The 14,224-nt window shown below is 39.9% G+C and overlaps 1 long non-coding RNA gene across 1 annotated transcript; it reads right to left on the bottom strand.

The window, feature by feature from the left end:
- Nucleotides 1-204: 204 nt before the first annotated feature.
- LOC126082617 (uncharacterized) lies at nucleotides 205-11,682 on the bottom strand. Its single transcript, XR_007518589.1, has 3 exons — nucleotides 10,757-11,682; nucleotides 1,610-1,988; nucleotides 205-254 (listed from the first exon to the last, which is right to left on the bottom strand). It is a non-coding gene; the product is annotated as an uncharacterized LOC126082617 (long non-coding RNA).
- Between the last annotated feature and the right edge of the window lie 2,542 nt (nucleotides 11,683-14,224).

Below are 14,224 nucleotides of genomic sequence, written 5' to 3'. Positions count from 1 at the left end.
AAAATTAACTTGTTGAATATGCTCTAAAAATGCTAACTTCTTATTCACAGATTATCAGTAAATTTGGTGATTTTTAAAAGAAGGTACAAGCACCATTTTCTGAGGCTTGTTTTTAGAATAATGTATTAATATTTCTCTTTGTTTTAGTTTTTCATAGAAGACTCAGAGATCAAAACCGTCTCCTCATCAGCTCGCTTACCTTTGTGGTCCCCCAGGCTTCCTGTTCCAGCAGGAGTCATGAATACATAGGATTCCTTGGTGTAAAGAAAGTAGGTTGTTTCTGCAAATGTTTATAGTTGCCCCCCACTGTTTAAACAACTTTTTAAAAAATGTTTTTAGGTTTTAAATCCTAGCTGGTTTCTGAATGAAAATTCATGATGCAGTTTGACATCATGTTAAAAGAACATAGGATGGGGGCGGGGAGGGCAGGATTTAGTTTCAAATCATAGTTTCATTGGGCAAGTCTCCATAATAGCATCAATTTTCTCAGCTACAATCTGGGGATGACAATTATTACCTCACAATACTGTTGCAAGAATCAAAACGAAAAATGTCTTCTGAAGGTATCTCACACTACATTTAACTCCCCCCCCCCAAAAAAAACCAAACGCTTTGCTGTCGAGTTGATTCCAACTCATGGCAACCCTACAGGGCAGAGTAGAACTGCCCCATATGGTTTCCAAGGAGCACCTGGTGGATTCAAACTGCTGACCTTTTGGTTAGCAGCCATAGTTCTTAACCACTAGGCAAAGTGCTCTCCAAATAGGAGTCATTATCAGAGCTATTTGGGGGAGATAGGGGATGTATCACAGCTCAACTCTAGAAGCATTCAAAATTATGAAGTTGGACTAGAATTCCAGAACCTTCTTTTTGACAGTGACTTGTGTAACCTTAGCTCTTATCATGAAGGCAAAATGTGGTAGGTAGGTTCCTACAAATATGGTCTCACTCTTAGCTGATGGGAGTGGGACCCTGAGCAGCACAAATGGTTATGTGCTCCACTACTAGCTGAAAGGTTGGCATTTAAAATCTACCTAGAGGTGCCTCAGAAGATAGGCCTGGCAATCTGCTCCTGAAAACTCACAGCCTTGAAAACCCTATGGAGCAGTTCTACTCTGCACATGTAAGCTGCCATAGTCAGAACTGACTCGATAGCAACTAACAGCAACAACTTGTCCAGTGGGGCTCGCACACAGATTTCCAGAGAATGCTCAGTTGATTCTTTATTTTAGGTCCCTGTGACCTTTTCTTACCATATCAAGTCCACAGAAGGAGGAGGCCTGGGTATCTTTCTCTAATCCATTGAGCTCATACCCTGATTTTTGCAATGTGTGTGGCAGGTATGATAGTCCACTGGCACACATATTGGTAAGGCCATACTGTTAAAATATTGAAAAACTTACATAGTCACCAGCTGCCGTCAAGTTGATTCTGACTCACGTGTGTCAGAGTAGAACTGTGCTCCATAGGGTTTTCAGTGGCTGATTTTTCAGAAATAGTTTGCTAGGCCTTTCTTCCAAGGCACCTCTGGGTAGACCTGAACTGCTGACCTTTACAGTTAGCAGCTGAGCAAGTTAAACAATCGTACCACTGAGGGACACCAACTTACCTAAAGGTTGATGAATAGTCACTTCCTTGAGCCCCATTCACTGGGTGCTTCCCCTGACACAGCACATGGTGGCCCAGACTACTGTCAGAGATGCTCCCCTAAGCTTGCCAAGTAGGGTACAATGTCATGGTTGGCATCCTCTCTGATGGTCAGTACCAGCTTGTTAAAAGTTTTCAATATCACCCTTGGGCTGAAGGAGTTTGGTCCCCTAATTCTTGACACTTGCCATTTCCAGTCCTGAAGTTGGCAGGGTCTCTCCTCACACTTGGACCTTTCTTTTGTGCTTTTTCCCTTCAAAGGTCCATCCTCTCTGTGTCTGGCCTCCATTGTAGGTTTTGCTGATCATTCATTGTTGAACCCATGTGGGAAGAATGGGAAACTGAAAGAGGTGAAGGAGATAAGAGGTACAGACACTGTAGAGCAGACACAGGGGGGCATAACCAAAGTCAACAAGACCTTCTAAAAACCAAAATAAGAACATCTTGAGATCATAAACATTATATCACTCCAAATAGTGTGCTTCCTTCCTAGTCTTCAGTTACACCCAAAAGCCTCCATTCTATTCTCTTGACTTAGATAGAGAGCAGCTTTCATGAAGGGATAAAGGAGAATAAAAAATCTGTACTTGAAATAAAGATTTGCTTTCTCATGGAATCGTGAACACTTTCCTATGAATAATTTAATTTAGGATGTTAAATTTGGACCTTTTTGGTGTCAATAATTATAAAGACTATCCCTAAAGCAAAAGCACTAAGGCAGGGCCAAGATGGTGAATCGTCAGATGCTTCGTGTCATCCCTTTTACAACAAAGACCTGAAAAAACGAGTGAATTGGATATATGTGACAATCTAGGAACCTTAATCATCAAAGACAAAGGCGAAGAATAGGACTGAGTGCCAGGTGGAAGAACAGGCAACTCAAAAACAATGGAAACGGGAAACTACGGATCTCAGGATTTCCAATGTCCTGCTACTGAATCTGCACAGTGCACACAGGCTGAGGCAAGCAACAACATCCCATGCTGAAACCCACCCCATCTGGTGCAGCCAAATAGCAGCAAATCTGCAGACACCTCCAGAACACGAGTGACACCAGAACTGTGAAAGTTAAGTACAAGTTCCTGCACCACTGTGTGCACCATAACACTCCCCCGACCAGAGCTCCAGGGCCAAGGAGCACTCCTTTCTCCTCATCCAACCACCTCCTGTTCTGACTCCAGTCCAGCAGCGTTCAGTACTACCACACCCCCTAAGCTGAGAACTTGTGGCTCAGGTCAGGGGCACCTGCCCCTTTGCCCAGCCACTGACGTAGGGGGTCCACAGACTTGCAGCACCCTTCACCCCCACCAATCACCCATACCACCGCCTGGCTGGCTGAGCTGGCACAGCACACATTGAATAGGACAAAACAGGCAGGGCATGCACCTGAAGCCCATTTTCATTTGCAGCAGCCAAGTGGGAGCTGCAGATTTGTGACATTTGAAACCTCACCACTGCCTAAGAAGGGGTCTCACCCACCCACTTTGGGGGCTTGAGGGCTGGTGGTACCACCCACTCAATCAAGCTGCACATGACAGGGGCCTGAGAATTAGTGGCACCCCCAATCCCCCCCAGCCAACAGCACCAGACATCTGAGGACCAGCTGCAAAACTCCCTCTACTATGTGCTCTAGTGGACAGGGGCATGCCCTCCATCTGTCACATGAGGGCAGCCAACAGCCCCCTGCCATGCCCCCCCCCATTGCCCCCACTGCAGCTAGAGTCCTCTGCCTGCTCTGAACACCCTCACGCAGCCCTGCCTACCTAGGACTGTATGTGAGAGTTTCCACACCACACACTTAGTGACCAATGACTTGAGCACCTGTGCCCCAACCACAGCACACACGACACACACAACACTCAACCCAATGACAAGGGAGAATACCCCCCGCGCTAAAAGCCAAGTGACCAGCAGGACGGATTCATCACCTCACCAAAAATGCCACCTCCATCTTCAGCATCCCCACTAGAACAGTGAACAGACTCCTGGACTCACACACCTAGTAGCTGCTCCAACCATCTGGAGACAGGGGTTGAGAGCTTCAATAGCAAAAGAATAATGGTCAGAGTAGCACACACACCAAGCCTACCAAGTCATATCAAAGAAAAAAAAATTCAGGATGCAGTAAACAAAAATACAATAAATAAATATAGTAACTTATTGATGCCTCAAAGACAAAAGTCAATATCAAACCACGTAAAGAAGCAAGACAAGATGGCTTCAGCAAATGGCCAAAATAAAGACCGAGAAAAATTTCTGAAGGAAGATAAGGCAGTGGGACTATGCGATAAAGACTTCAAAAGACTAACATACAGAGCTCTCCAAGAGATCAAGAAGGGGATCAGGTAAAACACAGATGAAACCAAGGGAAACACAGACAAAGCAATAGAAGAATTCAGGAAAACAATACAAGAACAAAACAACAGAATAAATAGGTTGCTAGAAACCATACAAAAACAACAACTAGAAATCCAAAAGATTAACAATAAAATTTCAGAATTAGACAACTCAATAGAAGGTCATACATAGGAGCAGAATTGAGACAATGGAAGTCAGAATTAGTGAGACTAAAGATAAATCCCTTGACACCAATTTGTTTGAGGAAAAAAATCAGAAAAAAAGAATGAAGAAAGCCTAAGAATTATGTGGGATACAACTGAGAGGAAAAACCTACAAATGATCAGAGTACCAGAACAGGGGGAGATAACAGAAAAAACAGAGAGAATTGTGAAAGATATGCTGGCAGAAAACTTCCTTAATATCATGAAAGATGAGAAGATATCTATCCAAGAAGCTCAACAAACCTCATACAGGACAGACCCCAAAAGAAAGTCACCAAGACATATCATAACCAAACTTGCCAAAACCAAAGACAAAGAAAGAATTATGAGAGTGGCTAGAGATAAACAAAAAGTCACTTACAAAGGAGAACCAATAAGACTAAGCTCTGATTACTCAGTGGAAACCATTCAGGCAAGAAGGCAATTGTATGACACATATAAAGCCTTGAAGAAGAAAAAAATGGGAGCCAAGAATTATATCTCCAGCAAAATTGTCTCTAAAATATGATGCCAAAATTACGTCATCCAGATAGACAGAATTTAAGGGACTATGTAAAAACCAGACCAAAATTACAAGAAATATTAAAGGAAATCCTTTGGTTAGAGAACCAACAACATCAGACAACAATCCAAGACTAGGACACAGGACGGATCAACCAGATACCAATCCAGATAGGGAATTCACAAAAACAAAATGAAATTAAAAGACTGAAAATAGGCTAATACGTAAATGATAACAACATCAAAACAAAAAAGAGGGAAAAAACTGTATACTCACAGAACTTCCAAATGGAGAGGAAGTCAAGGTAATAACAAAAAATAAAAGACTGGTTTAAACATAACAAAATAGAGGTAAATTTCAAGGTAACCACAAAGGAAGCTAACAAACCTACACGTCAAAATAAAAAAGAAGAAAAACATAAAGACTCAGCAAACACAAAGCCAACAATAATGAGAGAGATGAAAAGAAAATACATAAATAAAAAAGAACTCAGTGTAGAAAATTAAGTGAAACAAAGAAGCCAACGACAACAAAATGACCGCAGTAAACCCATACCTATCAATAATTACATTGAAAGTAAATGGCCTAAATACCCCAGTAGAGACAAAGAGTGCCAGAAAGGATTAAAAAAACACACTCTATCTACATGCTGTCTACAAGATGTCTCTATAAGAGATAAAAGATGGAGTACAAAATTCACAGGATCAAATGAGAATGAAAACATATCTTGCCAAAACCTTTGGGACACAGCAAAATCCATGCTTAGAAGCCTACAAGAGACACAAAGACATTGACAAACTAAAACTCAGAGGATGGAAAAAAATATTTCAAGCAAACAATGACCAAAAAAGAGCAAGAGTCGCAGCAGTATTAATCCTCAGTCAAATAGGCTTTAAAGCAAAATCCATCATAAAGGATAAGGAAGGACACTACATAATGATTAAAGGATCAATACGCCAGGGGGATATAAATATAATAAGTACATATGCACACAATGACAGGGCTCCAAAATACGTATAACAAACTCCAACAGCATTGAAAAGAGAAAAAGACACTTCCACAATAATAGCAGGAGACTTCAAAATTCCACTTTCGGTGAAGGACAGAACATCTAGAAAGAAATTCAGTGAAGATACAGATGATCTAAATGCCACAATCAACCAACTCAACCTCCTAGACATACAGAACACTGTACACAACAGCAGCAAAGTATACATTCTTTTCTAGCGCACATGGAGCATTCTCCAGAATAGACCACATTTTAGGCTGCAAAGCAAGCCTTAAAATATCAAACAAGAAAATAATACAAAGCATCTTCTCTGATCATAATGCCATAAAAATAAAAATCAATAACAGGCAGAGAAAGGAAAAAAATCAAATACATGGAAGCTGAACAACCCAAAAGTCAAACCTGTTGTCCAGTCGATTCTGACTGATAGCAATCACTTGAAAACTACTAGGTAATATAAGGGATAAAGGTGGAGTAAAAAATTCACAGAATCAAATGAGAATGAAAACATGTCTTACCAAAACCTTTGGGACACAACAAAATCTGTGCTTAGAAGTCAATTTAGAACAATAAGCGCACATATCAAAAAAGAAGAAAGGGCTAAAATCAAAACATTAACCCTACAACTCAAACAAATAAAAAGAGAGCAGCAAAAGAAGCTGTTGGGCACCAGAAGAAAGGGAATAATAAAGATTAGAGCAGAGATAAATGAAATAGAGAACAGAAAAACAATTAAAAGAATCAACAAGACCAAAAGCTGGTTCTTTGAAAAGATCAACAAAACCGATAAACCATTGGCCAAACTGACAAAAGAAAAACAGGAGAGGAAGCAAATAACACAAATAAGAAATGAGACAGGTGATATCACAACAGACCCAACTGAAATAAAAAGGATCATAACAGAATACTATGACAAATTGTACTCCAACAAATTTGAAAACCTAAAAGAAATGGACAAATTTTTAGAAATACACTACCTACCTTAACCAACACAAACTGAGGTAGAAAAACTAAACAGGCCTATAACAAAAGAAGAGTTTGAAGAGGTAATAATAATAAAAAAAAAAATTCCAACAAAAGAAAAGCCCTGGCCCAGATGGCTTCACCTGAGAATTTTGTCAAGCATTCAGAGAAGAGCTGACACCAATACTACTTAAGCTATTTAAGAGCATAGCAAAGGGAGGAATACTCCTGAACTCACTCTATAAAGCCAGCATAACCCTGATACCAAAGCCAGGCAACGACACCACATACACACACACACACACACAAACTGCAGACTTTTATCCCTTATGAACATAGAAGCAAAAATTCTCAACAAAATTCTAGATAATAGAATTCAAGAGCATATAAAAAAAATAGTACCTTATGACGAAGTGAGATTCATACTAGGGGTAGTTCAACATTAGAAAATCAAACAACATAATCCATCACATAAATAAAAGGAAAGAATTACATGATCACATCAATCAATGCAAAAACATTTCACAAAGTCCAACACCCATTCTTGAGTCCAACTCTCAGCAAAATAGGAATAGAAAGGGAATTCTTCTATATGATAAAGGACATTTATACAAAACCGACAGCCAACATCATTCTAGATGCTGAGAGGCTGAGAGCATTCCCCCGAGAACAGGAACCAGACAAGGATGCTCTTTATCACCACATCATGCTGGAAGTCCTAGCTGGAGAAATAAGACAAGAAAAAGAAATAAAAGACATCCAAAGTAGCAGGATACAAGATTATACACAAAAATCAGTCGGATTCCTCTACACCAACAAAGAGAACTGCAAAAAGGAAATCACCAAATCAGTATCATTTACAATAACACCCAAGAAGGTAAAGTACTTAGGAATAAATCCAACCAGGAATGGAAAGATCTATACAAAGAAAATTATAAAACACTACTGCAAGGAACCAAAAGAGACCTACATAAGTGGAAAAATATATCATGCTCATGGATAGAAAGACTCAACATTGTGCAAATGTCAATTCTACCCAAAGCAGTCTACAGATATGATACAATATTGGTCCAAATTTCAACAGTATTCTTTAACAAGATGGGGAAACAAATCACCAACTTTGTATATGTCTTAGTCATCTAGTGCTGCTATACAGAAATACCACAAGTGGATAGCTTCAACAAAGAGAAATTTATTCTCTCACAATCGAGTAGGCCAAAAGTCCAAATTCAGGGCATCAGCTCCAGGGAAAGGCTCTGGGGGAAGGTCCTTGTCATCAATCTTCCGCTGGAAGTAGGAACTTCTCAGCACAGGGACCCGGGGTCCAAAGTGGCCCTCTACTCTCAGTGCTGCCCTCTTGGTGGTATGAGGTCCCCAACTCTCTGCTCACTTACCTTTTCTTTTATCTCTTGAAAGATAAGAGGTGGTGTAGGCTGTACCCCAGGGAAACTCTGTTTACATTAAATCAGGGATCTGATCTAAGAAAGGGTGTTTTATCCCACCCTAATCCTCTTCAACATAACCCAATCCTGCCTCATTAATCACAGGCAGAGATTAGGATTCACAACACACAGGAAGATTACATCAATCACAAAATGGAGGACAATAACACAACACTGGGAATCATGGCCCAGCCAAATTGACACATATTTTGGGGGGACACAATTCAATCCATGACAGTATGGAAAGGGAAGAGGCCCTGGGTAAGTAAAGCATTACTGAAGAAGAAGAACAAAATGGGAGGCCTCACACTACCTTATTTTAGAACCTATTATACAGTCACGGTAGTCAAAACAGCCTGGTAATTATACAACAACACACATAAAGAAATGGAATGGAATTGAGAACCCAGACCTAAATCCATCCATCTATGAGCATCTGATGTTTGACAAAGTGGTAAAATCCATTAAATGGGGAAAAGACAGTCTCTTTAACAAATGGTGCTGGCATAATTGGATGTCCATCTGTAAAATAATGAAACAAGATCCATACCTCACACCATACACAAAAACTAACTGAAACTGGGTAAAGGCCTAAATATAAAACCTAAAACTGTAAAGATCATGAAAGAAAAAATAGCTACAACCCTAGAGGCCCTAATACATGGCACAAATAGCATACAAGCCATAACTAACAATACACAAACACCAGAAGAGAAACTAGATAACTGTGATCTGCTAAAAATCAAACACTTATGCTCATCAAAAAACATCAAAAGACTTCACCAAAACAGTAAAAAGAGAACCTGCAGACTGGGAAAAAAATTTTGGCTATGACATATCCCACAAGGGTCTGATCTCTAAAATCTGCAAAATACTTCAATGCTGCAATAACAAAAAGACAAATAATCCAATTAAAAAACGGCCAAAGGATATGAACAGACACTTCACCGAAGAAGACATTCAGGTGGCCAACAAACGTTTGAGGAAATGCTTGTGATCACTATTAAAAAAAAAAAACTATTAGAGAAATGCAAATCAAAACTACTATGAGATACCATCTCATCCCGACATTACTGGCATGAATCAGAAAATAACAAATGTTGGATAGGTTGCAGGGAGATTTGAACTCGTAGGCACTGCTGGTAGGAAAGTAAAATGGTACAACCACTTTGGAAGATGATGTGGTGCTTCGTTAAAAAGAGAGAAATAGAAATACCAGATGGTCCAGCAACCCAATCCATGAGAATACACCTTACAGAAATAAGTGTCATCGCACAAATACATGTATGCACACCCATGTTCATTGTAGCACTAGTCACAATAGGAAAAAGATGGAAACAACCTAAATGTCCATCAGTAGATGAATGGATACGTAAATTATGGTACATGCACACAATGGAATACTATCCAATGATAAACAGCAATGGTGAATCCACAAAACATCTCACAGCTTGGATGAATCTGGAGGGTATCATACTAAGCAAAATAAGTCAGTCACAAAAGGACAAATATTGTATGAGACCACTATTATAAGGACACAATAAAAGATTTACACACAGAAAAACAAAACAACAACAACAAAAAATTTTTTTGATGTTTACGAGAGTGGGGAGGTAGAGGGAGGTGAAATCACTAATTAGTAGACAAGTGTCCACCTTGGTGAAGAGAAAGATGAAACACAATATCGGGGAAGTCAGCACAACTGGACTAAGCCAAAAGCAAAGAAGTTTCCTAGACACGTGCAAACACTTTCAGGGATGGTGTAGCTGGGGTTAGGGGCTGGAGACCATAGTGTAGGGGGAATCTAGGAATTGGCATAGCATGGTGAGTAGTGTCTCGGGTCTTAAAAGCTTGTAAACAGCCATCTAAGATACCTCTATTGGTTATATTCGGCCTGGAACAAAGGAGAATGAAGAAAACCAAAGACACAAGGAAAATATTAGTCTAAACAACTAAAGAACCACATGAACCAGAGACTCCACCAGTCTGAGCTGAGAAGAACTAGATAGTACCCGGCTACTACCACCAACCACTCTGAGGGGAATCACAGCAGACAGTCCTGGACAGAATGAGTGAAAAATGTAGAACAGAGTACAAATTCACAAAAAACAACCAGACTTACTGGTCTGACAGAGACTGGAGAGACCCTTGAGACTATGGCCCCTGGACACTCTGCTAACTCAGAACTGAAACCTCTCCCAAAGCCCACTTTTCAGACATAGATTAGACAAGCCTGTAAAACAAATAGTAACACAAGTGAGGAACTTGCTTCTTAGTTCAATCAAATTTATGAGACTGAAAGGGCAACTCCTGTCCAAAAGCAAGACGAGAACGCGGGAAGGGACAGGAGCTTGGATGAATGGACACAGGGAACCTGGGGTGGAAAGGGGGAGTGTGCTGTCACATTGTGGGGATTGCAGCCAACGTCGCAAAACAACATGTGTATAAATTTTTGAATGAGAAATTAACTTGAGCTGTAAACTTTCACCTAAAGCATAGTAAAATTGAAAAAAAAAAAAAAAAAGATATTGAAATACAAAGCCAGTTATGGCTCTCCCTTATATTTGTATAACAAAGGGGCCATGTACTAGAGGAATTTCAAGTTCAAACAATAATTTTAAGATGTTTTTACCTTATAGATTAGAAGAATAATCATATCTTCATCAGACATTTCTCTTAGGTCAGTGAAAAATTCTCCCTGCTTCTCCTCGGTCTGACACGAGACCAGCCTTTTCACTTGGATGCCATCAGAGAAAGGTAGGAAGGTGTCTTAGTCATCTAGTGCTGCTAAACAGAAATATCACAAGTGGATGACTTTAACAAAGTGAAGTTTATTTCCTCACAGTCGAGTAGGCTAGAAGTCCAAATTCAGGGCAGCAGCTCCAGGGGAAAGCTTTCTCTGTCAGCTCTGTCATCAATCTTCCCCCAGACTAGGAGCTTCTCGGCGCAGGAACCCGAGGTCTAAAGGATGCACTCTGTCCCCTGTCCTTTCATCTCTTGTAAGATAAAAGGTGTTGCTGGCCACACCCCACGGAAACTCCCTTCACATTGGATCCGGGATGTGACCTTAGTAAGGGTGTTACAGTCCCACCCTAATCCTCTTTAACGTAAAATTCAAATCACAAAATGGAGGACAACCACACAATACTGGGAATCATGGCCTAACCAAGTTGACAGGTATTTTTGGCGGGACACAATTCAAGCCATGACAGATGGGGAACAAAAGGGGGAAGCAGAAAGTGCCCTTGTTTGTGACCACACATATCCATAGGGCAAATCTCTGGCACTCCTTTCCCCCACTTCATCCTGAACACGATGGGTGTAAGAGGAGAGAGGCTGGTGAAAGATGAATGTTTCCTTTTTGGGTACAAAAGGAGACTCCAGATTTGTGTTCTTGCTCATGCCCCTGATAGATGTACAGGTGCTTTTCCAAGAGAAAAGAGAAACTGAGGACTGGATTGTCATGAGGCCATGGTAAAGCTGTGGAGCTTCTTATAGATCATCCTTTTTTGTTCCTGTTTTATGATAAAATATATGCGATCTTAAATTACTTATATAGTTGCAACTACCATATGGATGCTATGAATTGGAATCAACTTGATGGCAACCAGTTTACCATTAATAGGTAATACTCTTAGAAAGCTAATGATCCATTACATTTGAGAAAAATTAAGCTATAACCGGTGATATTTAACCAAGTTAAACATCGATGAGGAAGACCTTCGGTGCTGCTAACCGAAAGGTTTGAAGCTTGATTTTACCCAGAGATGCCTCAGAAAAAAGCCCTGGCAATATAATTCCGAAATATCAGCCATTGAAACCCCTGTGGAGGACAGTTCAGCTCTGACACGCCAGGGGTCACCATGAGTTGGAGTCGACTGGACAGCAGCTGGTTAGCATTGATGGAGTCCAGGAACCACACCCATTCAGTCTACCACTCTGGGCCCAGTACAGGATTCTGTCCACAGCAGAGTTCAATAAATGTTTGCTGTTGAGTTAAATGACTAGAATTTCACATAGAATAGTGGCCACATTTTAAACCAGTGGGAGAAAATAGATTTTTTTTTTTCAGGAAATGATGTTGGGTAGATTGGCTATTCATCTGAAGAAAATAAAGTTATACTTCACACCATATAGAAAAATGATTTTCAGATTAATGAATGGGCCAAATGTAAAAACCAGAATTATAAATGTATTAGAAGAAAACAAAGGAGACTCTGTAAGTTTGATATGGGGAAGGTCTTTCTAAGTAAAATACAAAACTTGGAACCCATAAAAAATATAATCAGATTTGAGCAATTCAGAAAAGGAAAATTTCTGCAGAATGAAAGACCATAAACAACATTGAAATACAAACAAACTCTGGGAGAAACTATTTGCAAAACACCAGTAAAACCAGTTGCTGTCAAGTCAATTCTGACTCATAGCGACCCCATGTGTGTCAGACTAGAACTGTGCCCCATAGGGTTTTCAATGGCTGCTTTTTCTAAAGTAGATAGCCAGGCATTTCTTTCCAGGCACCTCTGGATAGATTCGAACCACCAACCTTTTGATTAGAGTCGAGTCATTAACCATCTGCACCATCCACGGTCTCTGTTTGCAAAATACATAACCGTTAAAGGAAATGAAGACAAACTAACCAGTAGGAAAATGGTCAAGGGATATGAGTACCTGATCCTCAGAAGAAATACAAATAGCCGATAATATTTGAAAAGATAATCAACCTCACCAGCACTCAGGAAAATGCAGCTTATAAGAAAAATGAGATACTGTTTCTATATATCTGATTGGGAAAAAATTAAAAGATTGATAATCTTAAATCGGGGTACTGAAGACTCCCTTGTCCACTGCTGCACGGTGTTGCCATGAGCTGGAGTCGAGCTCGCAGCAGCTGGTACTGGGATGGTCATTAAACGTTCATCAAGAGGCATAGATTTCTGCTAAAAAAATGAACAAAGCAGAGATCTCATGTTTTCTTAAACAAATATGTATCACCAAGGTGCAAGAGGACTTAATCTGATGAAGGAACAGTTTGTCCTTTAAGGCTGAAGTCATACAGTTTGAGGACAAACGTGTGCGCAATTTGAAGACCGTGCTCTTCAAAAATAAAGGCAACGGCCAATGTTCTGACCCTCTCCTGAACCCTGGCATTTGCTTCTCCAAGACAATTGGTTGTCTCCTTCAAATTATGTATTTTGAATTGCACTTCAGTAATTCATAACTGCTTTTAATTTCTGTGGCAATTACTTAAAAAAAAATTTTTTTTTTAAAAATGCAAAAGATTTAAATAGGTATTAAGTACTATTTGACAGTGGATTCCTATGCTGTCAGATTTAAGGACTCAAATCATGCCATTTCCAGCTGTTTTAGATTTCAGAGCAGAGCTGAATCTGCCCTGAAAACTCTGTTCCAACAGAGAAGATCTTTTAACCCCAATTGGGAATATTCAGATTGGCTCCAAACTGGCTAATCTCCGAGCTGCTGCTCCAGGGAAAACTTTTTCTCATAATTACAGAAGATTTCAAACATGAAAAATAAAAGACAGGAGAAATGGAGGAGTGGATATTTCTGGAAATGTAATCTTGGTTAAAGAGAAAGAAACAACTGACAGAGAAAGCCAAAGCGATTGCCCCTTGTCTGCAAACAGTTCAGTCTTTCTGTTTTATTCTGTATCTCAGAGTGAGATAGCAATTGCTCACATGCTGAACTGGAATAAAGTTACCTTTTGTGACTTGTGGAAGCTCTAAGTTGTTTAGGGTTTCTACATGAGTGCATACTTATTGGAAAGGATTTTACTGTATCCAGGTTTTGAGTGTGTATTTTAATACTATTATTTTTTCTGGTTTAAAAGAGATTGATGGAAATCAATGGTCATTGCAGAGAATTTGGAATTTACTTAAGGGTACAAAGAAGAAAAAATGAAATCAGCTATAATCTCACTGCACCATTAACATACTGACATTATTTCCTTTTCATCTTTTCTCTATGCTTGTATAGTGACACCAGAGCCCCTGGATGGCACAAACAATTAAGTACTTGGCTACTAACAGAAAGGTTGGCAGTTCAAATCCACTAGGAAGCAAAGCCTGGCAATCTACTC

The sequence above is a fragment of the Elephas maximus genome, chromosome 9, assembly GCF_024166365.1.
Source record: "Elephas maximus indicus isolate mEleMax1 chromosome 9, mEleMax1 primary haplotype, whole genome shotgun sequence".
In the NCBI taxonomy this organism is placed as follows: Eukaryota; Metazoa; Chordata; class Mammalia; order Proboscidea; family Elephantidae; genus Elephas; species Elephas maximus.
Note: the sequence above shows the minus strand (reverse complement) of the source record. Positions and strands in the feature narration are given on the sequence as shown.